The sequence below is a fragment of the Anopheles ziemanni genome (assembly GCF_943734765.1).
Source record: "Anopheles ziemanni chromosome X unlocalized genomic scaffold, idAnoZiCoDA_A2_x.2 X_unloc_28, whole genome shotgun sequence".
Lineage (NCBI taxonomy): Eukaryota > Metazoa > Arthropoda > Insecta > Diptera > Culicidae > Anopheles > Anopheles ziemanni.
The window spans coordinates 1-17,814 of NW_026689794.1; positions in this window are offsets into that span (position 1 = coordinate 1).

Genomic DNA, 17,814 nt, shown 5'->3' on the forward strand with positions numbered 1-17,814 from the left:
TTCATCTCCAGGCAGCATCTCATTCATCGCGCAGCATCCTAACATATGTTTTTCTTAGAATTTATGAAAAATCGACTAAGTCCGAGATGCCTTTAAGTAGGGATGCTGTATTAAGATGGGAGATGAAGAAGATAAAGATTCATCTCCATGCAGCATCCCATTCATCTCGCAGCATCCTAACATATGTTTTTCTTAGAATTTATGAAAAATCGACTAAGTCAGAGATGCCTTTAAGTAGGGATGCTGTATTGAGATGGGAGATGTAGGAGATCAAGATTCATCTCCATGCAGCATCCCATTCATCTCGCAGCATTTAAACATATGTTTTTCTAAGAATTTATGAAAAATCGAATAAGTCCGAGATGCCTTTAAGTAGGGATGCTGTATTGAGATGGGAGATGTAGGAGATCAAGATTCATCTCCATGCAGCATCCCATTCATCTCGCAGCATTTAAACATATGTTTTTCTAAGAATTTATGAAAAATCGAATAAGTCCGAGATGCCTTTAAGTAGGGATGCTGTATTAAGATGGGAGATGAAGAAGATCAAGATTCATCTCCATGCAGCATCCCATTCATCTCGCAGCATCCTAACATATCAATTTCTTAGAATTTATGAAAATTCGACTAAGTCCGAGATGCCTTTAAGTAGGGATGCTGTATTAAGATGGGAGATAAAGAAGGTCAACATTCATCTCCATGCAGCATCCCATTCATCTCCCAGCATCCTAACATATGTTTTTCTTAGAATTTATGAAAAATCGACTAAGTCCGAGATGCCTTTAAGTAGGGATGCTGTATTATTATGGGAGATGTAGAAGATCAAGATTCATCTCCATGCAGCATCCAATTCATCTCCCAGCATCCTAACATATGAATTTCTTAGAATTTATGAAAAATCGACTAAGTCCGAGATGCCTCTAAGTAGGGATGCTGTATTAAGATGGGAGATGAAAAAGATCAATATTTATCTCCATGCAGCATCCCATTTATCTCGCAGCATCCTAACATATGAATTTCTTAGAATTTATGAAAAATCGACTAAGTCCGAGATGCCTTTAAGCAGGGATGCTGTATTGAGATGGGAGATGAAGAAGATCAAGATTCATCTCCATGCAGCATCCCATTCATCTCTCAGCATCCTAACATATGTTTTTCTTAGAATTTATGAAAAATCGACTAAGTCCGAGATGCCCTTAAGTAGGGATGCTGTATTGAGATGGGAGATGAAGAAGATCAAGATTTATCTCCTTGCAGCATGCCATTCATCTCGCAGCATCCTAACATATGTTTTTCTTAGAATTTATGAAAAATCGACTTAGTCCGAGATGCCTTTAAGTAGGGATGCTCTATTAAGATGGGAGATGAAGAAGATCAAGATTCATCTTCATGCAGCATCCCATTCATCAACCAGCATCCTAACATATGTTTTTCTTAGAATTTATGAAAAATCGACTAAGTCCGAGATGCCTGTAAGTAGGGATGCTGTATTAAGATTGGAGATGAAGAAGATCAAGATTCATCTCCATGCAGCATCCCATTTATCTCGCAGCATCCTAACATATGTTTATCTTAGAATTTATGAAAAATCGACTAAGTCCGAGATGCCTTTAAGTAGGGATGCTGTATTGAGATGGGAGATGAAAGAGATCAAGATTCATCTCCATGCAGCATCCCATTTATCTCCCAGAATCCTAACATATGTTTTTCTTAGAATTTATTAAAAATCGACTAAGTCCGAGATGCCTTTAAATAGGGATGCTGTATTGAGATGGGGGATGAAGAAGATCAAGATTTATCTCCATGCAGCATCCCACTCATCTCGCAGCATCCTAACATATGAATTTCTTAGAATTTATGAAAAATCGGCTAAGTCCAAGATGCCTTTAAGTAGGGATGCTGTATTAAGATGGGAGATGTTGAAGATCAAGATTCATCTCCATGCAGCATCCCATTCATCTCCCAGCATCCTAACATATGAATTTCTTAGAATTTATGAAAAATCGACTAAGTCCGAGATGCCCTTAAGTAGGGATGCTGTATTGAGATGGGAGATGAAGAAGATCAAGAATCATCTCCATGCAGCATCCCATTCATCTCCCAGCATCCTAACATATGAATTTTTTAGAATTTATGAAAAATCGACTAAGTCCGAGATGCCTTTAAGTAGGGATGCTGTATTAAGATTGGAGATGAAGAAGATCAAGATTCATCTCCATGCAGCATCCCATTCATCTCGCAGCATCCTAACATATGAATTTCTTAGAATTTATGAAAAATCGACTAAGTCCGAGATGCCTTTAAGTAGGGATGCTGTATCAAGATGGGAGATGAAGAAGATCAAGATTCATCTCCATGCAGCATCCCATTCATCTCGCAGCATCCTAACTTATGTTTTTCTTAGAATTTATGAAAAATCGACTAAGTCCGAGATGCAATTCAGTAGCGATGCTGTATTGAGATGGGAGATGAAGAAGATCAAGATTCATCTCCATGCAGCATCCCATTCATCTCGCAGCATCCTGACATATGTTTTTCTTAGAACTTATGAAAAATCGACTAATTCCGAGATGCCTTTAAGTAGGGATGCTGTATTAAGATGGGAGATGTAGAAGATCAAGATTCATCTCCATGCAGCATCCCATTCGTCTCGCAGCATCCTAACATATGTTTTTCTTAGAATTTATGAAAAATCGACTAAGTCCGAGATGCCTTTAAGTAGGGATGCTGTATTAAGATGGGAGATGAAGAAGATCAAGATTCATCTCCATGCAGCATCCAATTCATCTCGCAGCATCCTAACATATGTTTTTCTTAGAATTTATGAAAAATCGACTAAGTCCGAGATGCCTTTAAGTAGGGATGCTGTATTGAGATGGGAGATGTAGGAGATCAAGATTCATCTCCACGCAGCATCCCATTCATCTCGCAGCATCCTAACATATGAATTTCTATGAATTTATAAAAAATTGACTAAGTCCGAGATGCCTTTAAGTAGGGATGCTGTATTGAGATGGGAGATGTAAGAGATCAAGATTTATCTCCATGCAGCATCCCATTCATCTCGCAGCATCCTAACATATGTTTTTCTTAGAATTTATGAAAAATCGACTAAGTCCGAGATGCCTTTAAGCAGGGATGCTGTAATGAGATGGGAGATGAAGAAGATGAAGATTCATCTCCATGCAACATCCCATTCATCTCGCAGCATCCTAACATATGAATTTCTTAGAATTTATGAAAAATCGACTAAGTCCGAGATGGCTTTAAGTAGGGATGCTGTATTAGGATGGGAGATGAAGAAGAACAAGATTCATCTCCATGCAGCATCTCATTCATCTCGCAGCATCCTAACATATGTTTTTCTTAGAATTTATGAAAAATCGACTAAGTCCGAGATGCCTTTAAGTAGGGATGCTGTATTAAGATGGGAGATGAAGAAGATCAAAATTCATCTCCATGCAGCATCTCATTCATCTCGCAGCATCCTAACATATGTTTTTCTAAGAAATTATGAAAAATCGACTAAGTCCGAGATGCCTTTAAGTAGGGATGCTGTATTGAGATAGGAGATGAAGAAGATCAAGATTCATCTCCATGCAGCATCCCATTCATCTCGCAGCATCCTAACATATGTTTTTCTAAGAAATTATGAAAAATCGACTAAGTCCGAGATGCCTTTATGTAGGGATGCTGTATTAAGATGGAAGATGAAGAAGATCAAGATTTATCTCCATGCAGCATCCCATTCATCTCGCAGCATCCTAACATATGAATTTCTTAGAATTTATGAAAAATCGACTAAGTCCGAGATGCCTTTAAGTAGGGATGCTGTATCGAGATGGGAGATGAAGAAGATCAAGATTCATCTCCATGCAGCATCCCATTCATCTCGCAGCATCCTAACATATGAATTTTTTAGAATTTATGAAAAATCGACTAAGTCCGAGATGCCTTTAAGTAGGGATGCTGTATTAAGATGGGAGATGAAGAAGATCAAGATTCATCTCCATGCAGCATCCCATTCATCTCGCAGCATCCTAACATATGTTTTTCTTAGAATTTATGAAAAATCGACTAAGTCTGAGATGCCTTTAAGTAGGGATGCTGTATTGAGATGGCAGATGAAAAAGATCAAGATTCATCTCCATGCAGCATCCCATTCATCTCCCAGCATCCTAACATTTGAATTTCTTAGAATTTATGAAAAATCGACTAAGTCCAAGATGCCTTTAAGTAGGGATGCTGTATTAAGATGGGAGATGAAGAAGATCAAGATTCATCTCCATGCAGCATCCAATTCATCTCCCAGCATCCTAACATATGTTTTTCTTAGAATTTATGAAAAAGCAACTTAGTCCGAGATGTCGTCAAGTAGGGATGCTGTATTAAGATGGGAGATGAAGAAGATCAAGATTCATCTCCATGCAGCATATCATTCATCTCGCAGCATCCTAACATATGTTTTTCTTAGAATTTATGAAAAATCGACTAAGTCCGAGATGCCTTTAAGTAGGGATGCTGTATTGAGATGGGAGATAAAGAAGATCAAGATTCATCTCCATGTAGCATCCCATTCATCTCCCAGCATCCTAACATATGAATTTCTTAGAATTTATGAAAAATCGACTAAGTCCGAGATGCCTTTAAGTAGGGATGCTGTATTAAGATGGGAGATGGAGAAGATCAAGATTCATCTCCATGCAGCATCCCATTCATCTCGCAGCATCCTAACATATTGTTTTCTTAGAATTTATGAAAAATCGACTAAGTCCGAGATGCCTTTAAGTAGGGATGCTGTAATCAGATGGGAGATGAGGAAGATCAAGATTCATCTCCATGCAGCATCCCATTCATCTCCCAGCATCCTAACATATGAATTTCTATGAATTTATGAAAAATCGACTAAGTCCGAGATGCCTTTAAGTAGGGATGCTGTATTGAGATGGGAGATGTAGGAGATCAAGATTCATCTCCATGCAGCATCCCATTTATCTCCCAGCATCCTAACATATGAATTTCTTAGAATTTATGAAAAATCGACTAAGTCCGAGATGCCTTTAAGTAGGGATTCTGTATTAAGATGGGAGATGGAGAAGATCAAGATTCATCTCCATGCAGCATCCCATTCATCTCCCAGCATCCTAACATATGAATTTCTATGAATTTATGAAAAATCGAATAAGTCCGAGATGCCTTTAAGTAGGGATGCTGTATTGAGATGGGAGATGAAGAAGATCAAGATTCATCTCCATGCAGCATCCCATTCATCTCCCAGCATCCTAACATATGAATTTCTTAGAATTTATGAAAAATCGACTAAGTCTGAGATGGCTTTAAGTAGGGATGCTGTATTAAGATGGGAGATGTAGGAGATCAAGATGCATCTCCATGCAGCATCCCATTTATCTCCCAGCATCCTAACATATGAATTTCTTAGAATTTATGAAAAATCGAATAAGTCCGAGAAGCCTTTAAGTAGGGATGCTGTATTAAGATGGGAGATGTAGGAGATCAAGATTCATCTCCATGCAGCATCCCATTCATCTCGCAGCATCCTAACATATGTTTTTCTTAGAATTTATGAAAAATCGACTAAGTCCGAGATGCCTTTAAGTAGGGATGCTGTATTAAGATGGGAGATGAAGAAGACCAAGATTCATCTCCATGCAGCATCCCATTCATCTCCCAGCATCCTAACATATGAATTTCTTAGAATTTATGAAAAATCGACTAAGTCCGAGATGGCTTTAAGTAGGGATGCTGTATTAAGATGGGAGATGTAGGAGATCAAGATGCATCTCCATGCAGCATCCCATTCATCTCCCAGCATCCTAACATATGAATTTCTTAGAATTTATGAAAAATCGACTAAGTCCGAGATGCCTTTAAGTAGGGATGCTGTATTAAGATGGGAGATGAAGAAGATCAAGATTCATCTCCATGCAGCATCTCATTCATCTCCCAGCATCCTAACATATGAATTTCTATGAATTTATGAAAAATCGACTAAGTCCGAGATGCCTTTAAGTAGGGATGCTGTATTGAGATGGGAGATGTAGGAGATCAAGATTTATCTCCATGCAGCATCCCATTCATCTCCCAGCATCCTAACATATGAATTTCTTAGAATTTATGAAAAATCGACTTAGTCCGAGATGCCTTTAAGTAGGGATGCTGTATTAAGATGGGAGATGAAGAAGATCAAGATTCATCTCCATGCAGCATCCCATTCATCTCCCAGCATCCTAACATATGAATTTCTATGAATTTATGAAAAATCGACTAAGTCCGAGATGCCTTTAAGTAGGGATGCTGTATTGAGATGAGAGATGTAGGAGATCAAGATTCATCTCCATGCAGCATCCCATTCATCTCGCAGCATCCTAACATATGAATTTCTTAGAATTTATGAAAAATCGACTAAGTCCGAGATGCCTTTAAGTAGGGATGCTGTATTAAGATGGGAGATGTAGGAGATCCAGATTCATCTCCATGCAGCATCCCATTCATCTCCCAGCATCCTAACATATGAATTTCTATGAATTTATGAAAAACCGACTAAGTCCGAGATGGCTTTAAGTAGGGATGCTGTATTGAGATGGGAGATGTAGGAGATCAAGATTCATCTCCATGCAGCATCCCATTCATCTCGCAGCATCCTAACATATGAATTACTATGAATTTATGAAAAATCGACTAAGTCCGAGATGGCTTTAAGTAGGGATGCTGTATTGAGATGAGAGATGTAGGAGATCAAGATTCATCTCCATGCAGCATCCCATTCATCTCGCAGCATCCTAACATATGAATTTCTATGAATTTATGAAAAATCGACTAAGTCCGAGATGCCTTTAAGTAGGGATGCTGTATTGAGACGGGAGATGTAGGAGATCAATATTCATCTGCATGCAGCATCCCATTCATCTCGCAGCATCCTAACATATGAATTTCTATGAATTTATGAAAAATCGACTAAGTCCGAGATGCCTTCAAGTAGGGATGCTGTATTGAGATGGGAGATGTAGGAGATCAAGATTCATCTCCATGCAGCATCCCATTCATCTCGCAGCATCCTAACATATGAATTTCTTAGAATTTATGAAAAATCGACTAAGTCCGAGATGCCTTTAAGTAGGGATGCTGTATTAAGATGGGAGATGAAGAAGATCAAGATTCATCTCCATGCAGCATCCCATTCATCTCGCAGCATCCTAACATATGTTTTTCTTAGAATTTATGAAAAATCGACTAAGTCCGAGATGGCTTTAAGTAGGGATGCTGTATTGAGATGAGAGATGTAGGAGATCAAGATTCATCTCCATGCAGCATCCCATTCATCTCGCAGCATCCTAACATATGAATTTCTATGAATTTATGAAAAATCGACTAAGTCCGAGATGCCTTTAAGTAGGGATGCTGTATTAAGATGGGAGATGTAGAAGATCAAGATTCATCTCCATGCAGCATCCCATTCATCTCCCAGCATCCTAACATATGAATTTCTTAGAATTTATGAAAAATCGACTAAGTCCGAGATGCCTTTAAGTAGGGATGCTGTATTGAGATGAGAGATGTAGGAGATCAAGATTCATCTCCATGCAGCATCCCATTCATCTCGCAGCATCCTTACATATGAATTTCTATGAATTTATGAAAATTCGACTAAGTCCGAGATGGCTTTAAGTAGGGATGCTGTATTGAGATGGGAGATGTAGGAGATCAAAATTCATCTCCATGCAGCATCCCATTCATCTCCCAGCATCCTAACATATGAATTTCTTAGAATTTATGAAAAATCGACTAAGTCCGAGATGCCTTTAAGTAGGGATGCTGTATTAAGATGGGAGATGAAGAAGATCAAGATTCATCTCCATGCAGCATCCCATTCATCTCGTAGCATCCTAACATATGAATTTCTATGAATTTATGAAAAATCGACTAAGTCCGAGATGCCTTTAAGTAGGGATGCTGTATTGAGATGAGAGATGTAGGAGATCAAGATTCATCTCCATGCAGCATCCCATTCATCTCGCAGCATCCTTACATATGAATTTCTATGAATTTATGAAAAATCGACTAAGTCCGAGATGGCTTTAAGTAGGGATGCTGTATTGAGATGAGAGATGAAGGAGATCAAGATTCATCTCCATGCAGCATCCCATTCATCTCGCAGCATCCTAACATATGAATTTCTATGAATTTATGAAAAATCGACTAAGTCCGAGATGCCTTTAAGTAGGGATGCTGTATTGAGATGGGAGATGTAGGAGATCAAAATTCATCTCCATGCAGCATCCCATTCATCTCCCAGCATCCTAACATATGAATTTCTTAGAATTTATGAAAAATCGACTAAGTCCGAGATGCCTTTAAGTAGGGATGCTGTATTAAGATGGGAGATGAAGAAGATCAAGATTCATCTCCATGCAGCATCCCATTCATCTCGCAGCATCCTAACATATGAATTTCTATGAATTTATGAAAATTCGACTAAGTCCGAGATGGCTTTAAGTAGGGATGCTGTATTGAGATGGGAGATGTAGGAGATCAAAATTCATCTCCATGCAGCATCCCATTCATCTCCCAGCATCCTAACATATGAATTTCTTAGAATTTATGAAAAATCGACTAAGTCCGAGATGCCTTTAAGTAGGGATGCTGTATTAAGATGGGAGATGAAGAAGATCAAGATTCATCTCCATGCAGCATCCCATTCATCTCGCAGCATCCTAACATATGAATTTCTATGAATTTATGAAAAATCGACTAAGTCCGAGATGCCTTTAAGTAGGGATGCTGTATTGAGACGGGAGATGTAGGAGATCAATATTCATCTGCATGCAGCATAACATTCATCTCGCAGCATCCTAACATATGAATTTCTATGAATTTATGAAAAATCGACTAAGTCCGAGATGCCTTCAAGTAGGGATGCTGTATTAAGATGGGAGATGGAGAAGATCAAGATTCATCTCCATGCAGCATCCCATTCATCTCCCAGCATCCTAACATATGAATTTCTATGAATTTATGAAAAATCGACTAAGTCCGAGATGCCTTTAAGTAGGGATGCTGTATTGAGATGAGAGATGTAGGAGATCAAGATTCATCTCCATGCAGCATCCCATTCATCTCGCAGCATCCTAACATATGAATTTCTATTAATTTATGAAAAATCGACTAAGTCCGAGATGCCTTTAAGTAGGGATGCTGTATTGAGACGGGAGATGTAGGAGATCAATATTCATCTGCATGCAGCATCCCATTCATCTCGCAGCATCCTAACATATGAATTTCTATGAGTTTATGAAAAATCGACTAAGTCCGAGATGCCTTCAAGTAGGGATGCTGTATTGAGATGGGAGATGTAGGAGATCAAGATTCATCTCCATGCAGCATCCCATTCATCTCGCAGCATCCTAACATATGTTTTTCTTAGAATTTATGAAAAATCGACTAAGTCCGAGATGCATTTAAGTAGGGATGCTGTATTAAGATGGGAGATGAAGAAGATCAAGATTCATCTCCATGCAGCATCCCATTCATCTCGCAGCATCCTAACATATGTTTTTCTTAGAATTTATGAAAAATCGACTAAGTCCGAGATGCATTTAAGTAGGGATGCTGTATTAAGATGGGAAATGAAGTAGATCAAGATTCATCTCCATGCAGCATCCCATTCATCTCGCAGCATCCTAACATATGAATTTCTATGAATTTATGAAAAATCGACTAAGTCCGAGATGGCTTTAAGTAGGGATGCTGTATTGAGATGAGAGATGTAGGAGATCAAGATTCATCTCCATGCAGCATCCCATTCATCTCGCAGCATCCTAACATATGAATTTCTATGAATTTATGAAAAATCGACTAGGTCCGAGATGCCTTTAAGTAGGGATGCTGTATTGAGATGGGAGATGTAGGAGATCAAGATTCATCTCCATGCAGCATCCCATTTATCTCCCAGCATCCTAACATATGAATTTCTTAGAATTTATGAAAAATCGACTAAGTCCGAGATGCCTTTAAGTAGGGATGCTGTATTAAGATGGGAGATGAAGAAGATCAAGATTCATCTCCATGCAGCATCCCATTCATCTCCCAGCATCCTAACATATGAATTTCTATGAATTTATGAAAAATCGACTAAGTCCGAGATGCCTTTAAGTAGGGATGCTGTATTGAGATGAGAGATGTAGGAGATCAAGATTCATCTCCATGCAGCATCCCATTCATCTCGCAGCATCCTTACATATGAATTTCTATGAATTTATGAAAAATCGACTAAGTCCGAGATGGCTTTAAGTAGGGATGCTGTATTGAGATGAGAGATGAAGGAGATCAAGATTCATCTCCATGCAGCATCCCATTCATCTCGCAGCATCCTAACATATGAATTTCTATGAATTTATGAAAAATCGACTAAGTCCGAGATGCCTTTAAGTAGGGATGCTGTATTAAGATGGGAGATGAAGAAGATCAAGATTCATCTCCATGCAGCATCCCATTCATCTCGCAGCATCCTTACATATTATTTTCTTAGAATTTATTAAAAATCGACTAAGTCCGAGATGGCTTTAAGTAGGGATGCTGTATTGAGATGAGAGATGTAGGAGAACAAGATTCATCTCCATGCAGCATCCCATTCATCTCGCAGCATCCTAACATATGAATTTCTATGAATTTATGAAAAATCGACTAAGTCCGAGATGCCTTTAAGTAGGGATGCTGTATTGAGATGGGAGATGTAGGAGATCAAGATTCATCTCCATGCAGCATCTCATTCATCTCCCAGCATCCTAACATATGTTTTTCTTAGAATTTATGAAAAATCGACTAAGTCCGAGATGCCCTTAAGTAGGGATGCTGTATTAAGATGGGAGATGGAGAAGATCAAGATTCATCTCCATGCAGCATCCCATTCATCTCGAAGCATCCTAACATATGTTTTTCTTAGAATTTATGAAAAATCGACTAAGTCCGAGATGCCTGTAAGTAGGGATGCTGAGGTAAGATGGGAGATGAAGAAGATCAAGATTCATCTCCATACAGCATCCCATTCATCTCGCAGCATCCTAACATATGTTTTTCTTTGAATTTATGAAAAATCGACTAAGTCCGAGATGCCTTTAAGTAGGGATGCTGAGGTAAGATGGGAGATGGAAAAGATCAAGGTTCATCTCCATGCAGCATCCCATTCATCTCGCAGCATCCTAACATATGTTTTTCTTAGAATTTATGAAAAATCGACTAAGTCCGAGATGCCCTTAAGTAGGGATGCTGTATTAAGATGGGAGATGGAGAAGATCAAGATTCATCTCCATGCAGCATCCCATTCATCTCCCAGCATCCTAACATATGAATTTCTATGAATTTATGAAAAATCGACTAAGTCCGAGATGCCTTTAAGTAGGGATGCTGTATTGCGATAAGAGATGCAGAAGATCAAGATTCATCTCCATGCAGCATCCCATTCATCTCCCATCATCCTAACTTATGTTTTTCTTAGAATTTATGAAAAATCGACTAAGTCCGAGATGCCTTTAAGTAGCGATGTTGTATTAAGATGGGAGATGTAGAAGATCAAGATTCATCTCCATGCAGCATCCCATTCATCTCCCATCATCCTAACTTATGTTTTTCTTAGAATTTATGAAAAATCGACTAAGTCCGAGATGCCTTTAAGTAGGGATGCTGTATTAAGATGGGAGATGCAGAAGATCAAGATTCATCTCCATGCAGCATCCCATTCATCTCCCATCATCCTAACTTATGTTTTTCTTAGAATTTATGAAAAATCGACTAAGTCCGAGATGCCTTTAAGTAGGGATGCTGTATTAAGATGGGAGATGAAGAAGATCAAGATTCATCTCCATGCAGCATCCCATTCATCTCGCATCATCCTAACATATGTTTTTCTTAGAATTTATGAAAAATCGACTAAGTCCGAGATGCCTTTAAGTAGGGATGCTGTATTAAGATGGGAGATGAAGAAGATCAAGATTCATCTCCATGCAGCATCCCATTCATCTCGCAGCATCCTTACATATGTTTTTCTTAGAATTTATGAAAAATCGACTAAGTCCGAGATGCCTTTAAGTAGCGATGTTGTATTAAGATGGGAGATGTAGAAGATCAAGATTCATCTCCATGCAGCATCCCATTCATCTCCCATCATCCTAACTTATGTTTTTCTTAGAATTTATGAAAAATCGACTAAGTCCGAGATGCCTTTAAGTAGCGATGTTGTATTAAGATGGGAGATGTAGAAGATCAAGATTCATCTCCATGCAGCATCCCATTCATCTCCCATCATCCTAACTTATGTTTTTCTTAGAATTTATGAAAAATCGACTAAGTCCGAGATGCCTTTAAGTAGGGATGCTGTATTGAGATGGGAGATGTAGGAGATCAAGATTCATCTCCATGCAGCAACCCATTCATCTCCCAGCATCCTAACATATGAATTTCTTAGAATTTATGAAAAATCGACTAAGTCCGAGATGGCTTTAAGTAGGGATGCTGTATTAAGATGGGAGATGTAGGAGATCAAGATGCATCTCCATGCAGCATCCCATTCATCTCGCAGCATCCTAACATATGAATTTCTATGAATTTATGAAAAATCGACTAAGTCCGAGATGCATTTAAGTAGGAATGCTGTATTAAGATGGGAGATGAAGAAGATCAAGATTCATCTCCATGCAGCATCCCATTTATCTCCCAGCATCCTAACATATGAATTTCTTAGAATTTATGAAAAATCGAATAAGTCCGAGAAGCCTTTAAGTAGGGATGCTGTATTAAGATGGGAGATGTAGGAGATCAAGATTCATCTCCATGCAGCATCCCATTCATCTCGCAGCATCCTAACATATGTTTTTCTTAGAATTTATGAAAAATCGACTAAGTCCGAGATGCCTTTAAGTAGGGATGCTGTATTAAGATGGGAGATGAAGAAGACCAAGATTCATCTCCATGCAGCATCCCATTCATCTCCCAGCATCCTAACATATGAATTTCTTAGAATTTATGAAAAATCGACTAAGTCCGAGATGGCTTTAAGTAGGGATGCTGTATTAAGATGGGAGATGTAGGAGATCAAGATGCATCTCCATGCAGCATCCCATTCATCTCCCAGCATCCTAACATATGAATTTCTTAGAATTTATGAAAAATCGACTAAGTCCGAGATGCCTTTAAGTAGGGATGCTGTATTAAGATGGGAGATGAAGAAGATCAAGATTCATCTCCATGCAGCATCTCATTCATCTCCCAGCATCCTAACATATGAATTTCTATGAATTTATGAAAAATCGACTAAGTCCGAGATGCCTTTAAGTAGGGATGCTGTATTGAGATGGGAGATGTAGGAGATCAAGATTTATCTCCATGCAGCATCCCATTCATCTCCCAGCATCCTAACATATGAATTTCTTAGAATTTATGAAAAATCGACTTAGTCCGAGATGCCTTTAAGTAGGGATGCTGTATTAAGATGGGAGATGAAGAAGATCAAGATTCATCTCCATGCAGCATCCCATTCATCTCCCAGCATCCTAACATATGAATTTCTATGAATTTATGAAAAATCGACTAAGTCCGAGATGCCTTTAAGTAGGGATGCTGTATTGAGATGAGAGATGTAGGAGATCAAGATTCATCTCCATGCAGCATCCCATTCATCTCGCAGCATCCTAACATATGAATTTCTTAGAATTTATGAAAAATCGACTAAGTCCGAGATGCCTTTAAGTAGGGATGCTGTATTAAGATGGGAGATGTAGGAGATCCAGATTCATCTCCATGCAGCATCCCATTCATCTCCCAGCATCCTAACATATGAATTTCTATGAATTTATGAAAAACCGACTAAGTCCGAGATGGCTTTAAGTAGGGATGCTGTATTGAGATGGGAGATGTAGGAGATCAAGATTCATCTCCATGCAGCATCCCATTCATCTCGCAGCATCCTAACATATGAATTACTATGAATTTATGAAAAATCGACTAAGTCCGAGATGGCTTTAAGTAGGGATGCTGTATTGAGATGAGAGATGTAGGAGATCAAGATTCATCTCCATGCAGCATCCCATTCATCTCGCAGCATCCTAACATATGAATTTCTATGAATTTATGAAAAATCGACTAAGTCCGAGATGCCTTTAAGTAGGGATGCTGTATTGAGACGGGAGATGTAGGAGATCAATATTCATCTGCATGCAGCATCCCATTCATCTCGCAGCATCCTAACATATGAATTTCTATGAATTTATGAAAAATCGACTAAGTCCGAGATGCCTTCAAGTAGGGATGCTGTATTGAGATGGGAGATGTAGGAGATCAAGATTCATCTCCATGCAGCATCCCATTCATCTCGCAGCATCCTAACATATGAATTTCTTAGAATTTATGAAAAATCGACTAAGTCCGAGATGCCTTTAAGTAGGGATGCTGTATTAAGATGGGAGATGAAGAAGATCAAGATTCATCTCCATGCAGCATCCCATTCATCTCGCAGCATCCTAACATATGTTTTTCTTAGAATTTATGAAAAATCGACTAAGTCCGAGATGCCCTTAAGTAGGGATGCTGTATTAAGATGGGAGATGGAGAAGATCAAGATTCATCTCCATGCAGCATCCCATTCATCTCCCAGCATCCTAACATATGAATTTCTATGAATTTATGAAAAATCGACTAAGTCCGAGATGCCTTTAAGTAGGGATGCTGTATTGCGATAAGAGATGCAGAAGATCAAGATTCATCTCCATGCAGCATCCCATTCATCTCCCATCATCCTAACTTATGTTTTTCTTAGAATTTATGAAAAATCGACTAAGTCCGAGATGCCTTTAAGTAGCGATGTTGTATTAAGATGGGAGATGTAGAAGATCAAGATTCATCTCCATGCAGCATCCCATTCATCTCCCATCATCCTAACTTATGTTTTTCTTAGAATTTATGAAAAATCGACTAAGTCCGAGATGCCTTTAAGTAGGGATGCTGTATTAAGATGGGAGATGCAGAAGATCAAGATTCATCTCCATGCAGCATCCCATTCATCTCCCATCATCCTAACTTATGTTTTTCTTAGAATTTATGAAAAATCGACTAAGTCCGAGATGCCTTTAAGTAGGGATGCTGTATTAAGATGGGAGATGAAGAAGATCAAGATTCATCTCCATGCAGCATCCCATTCATCTCGCATCATCCTAACATATGTTTTTCTTAGAATTTATGAAAAATCGACTAAGTCCGAGATGCCTTTAAGTAGGGATGCTGTATTAAGATGGGAGATGAAGAAGATCAAGATTCATCTCCATGCAGCATCCCATTCATCTCGCAGCATCCTTACATATGTTTTTCTTAGAATTTATGAAAAATCGACTAAGTCCGAGATGCCTTTAAGTAGCGATGTTGTATTAAGATGGGAGATGTAGAAGATCAAGATTCATCTCCATGCAGCATCCCATTCATCTCCCATCATCCTAACTTATGTTTTTCTTAGAATTTATGAAAAATCGACTAAGTCCGAGATGCCTTTAAGTAGCGATGTTGTATTAAGATGGGAGATGTAGAAGATCAAGATTCATCTCCATGCAGCATCCCATTCATCTCCCATCATCCTAACTTATGTTTTTCTTAGAATTTATGAAAAATCGACTAAGTCCGAGATGCCTTTAAGTAGGGATGCTGTATTGAGATGGGAGATGTAGGAGATCAAGATTCATCTCCATGCAGCATCCCATTCATCTCGCAGCATCCTAACATATGAATTTCTATGAATTTATGAAAAATCGACTAAGTCCGAGATGCCTTTAAGTAGGGATGCTGTATTGAGATGAGAGATGTAGGAGATCAAGATTCATCTCCATGCAGCATCCCATTCATCTCGCAGCATCCTAACATATGAATTTCTATGAATTTATGAAAAATCGACTAAGTCCGAGATGCCTTTAAGTAGGGATGCTGTATTGAGATGGGAGATGTAGGAGATCAAGATTCATCTCCATGCAGCATCCCATTTATCTCCCAGCATCCTAACATATGAATTTCTTAGAATTTATGAAAAATCGAATAAGTCCGAGAAGCCTTTAAGTAGGGATGCTGTATTAAGATGGGAGATGTAGGAGATCAAGATTCATCTCCATGCAGCATCCCATTCATCTCGCAGCATCCTAACATATGTTTTTCTTAGAATTTATGAAAAATCGACTAAGTCCGAGATGCCTTTAAGTAGGGATGCTGTATTAAGATGGGAGATGAAGAAGACCAAGATTCATCTCCATGCAGCATCCCATTCATCTCCCAGCATCCTAACATATGAATTTCTTAGAATTTATGAAAAATCGACTAAGTCCGAGATGGCTTTAAGTAGGGATGCTGTATTAAGATGGGAGATGTAGGAGATCAAGATGCATCTCCATGCAGCATCCCATTCATCTCCCAGCATCCTAACATATGAATTTCTTAGAATTTATGAAAAATCGACTAAGTCCGAGATGCCTTTAAGTAGGGATGCTGTATTAAGATGGGAGATGAAGAAGATCAAGATTCATCTCCATGCAGCATCTCATTCATCTCCCAGCATCCTAACATATGAATTTCTTAGAATTTATGAAAAATCGACTTAGTCCGAGATGCCTTTAAGTAGGGATGCTGTATTAAGATGGGAGATGAAGAAGATCAAGATTCATCTCCATGCAGCATCCCATTCATCTCCCAGCATCCTAACATATGAATTTCTATGAATTTATGAAAAATCGACTAAGTCCGAGATGCCTTTAAGTAGGGATGCTGTATTGAGATGAGAGATGTAGGAGATCAAGATTCATCTCCATGCAGCATCCCATTCATCTCGCAGCATCCTAACATATGAATTTCTTAGAATTTATGAAAAATCGACTAAGTCCGAGATGCCTTTAAGTAGGGATGCTGTATTAAGATGGGAGATGTAGGAGATCCAGATTCATCTCCATGCAGCATCCCATTCATCTCCCAGCATCCTAACATATGAATTTCTATGAATTTATGAAAAACCGACTAAGTCCGAGATGGCTTTAAGTAGGGATGCTGTATTGAGATGGGAGATGTAGGAGATCAAGATTCATCTCCATGCAGCATCCCATTCATCTCGCAGCATCCTAACATATGAATTACTATGAATTTATGAAAAATCGACTAAGTCCGAGATGGCTTTAAGTAGGGATTCTGTATTGAGATGAGAGATGTAGGAGATCAAGATTCATCTCCATGCAGCATCCCATTCATCTCGCAGCATCCTAACATATGAATTTCTATGAATTTATGAAAAATCGACTAAGTCCGAGATGCCTTTAAGTAGGGATGCTGTATTGAGACGGGAGATGTAGGAGATCAATATTCATCTGCATGCAGCATCCCATTCATCTCGCAGCATCCTAACATATGAATTTCTATGAATTTATGAAAAATCGACTAAGTCCGAGATGCCTTCAAGTAGGGATGCTGTATTGAGATGGGAGATGTAGGAGATCAAGATTCATCTCCATGCAGCATCCCATTCATCTCGCAGCATCCTAACATATGAATTTCTTAGAATTTATGAAAAATCGACTAAGTCCGAGATGCCTTTAAGTAGGGATGCTGTATTAAGATGGGAGATGAAGAAGATCAAGATTCATCTCCATGCAGCATCCCATTCATCTCGCAGCATCCTAACATATGTTTTTCTTAGAATTTATGAAAAATCGACTAAGTCCGAGATGGCTTTAAGTAGGGATGCTGTATTGAGATGAGAGATGTAGGAGATCAAGATTCATCTCCATG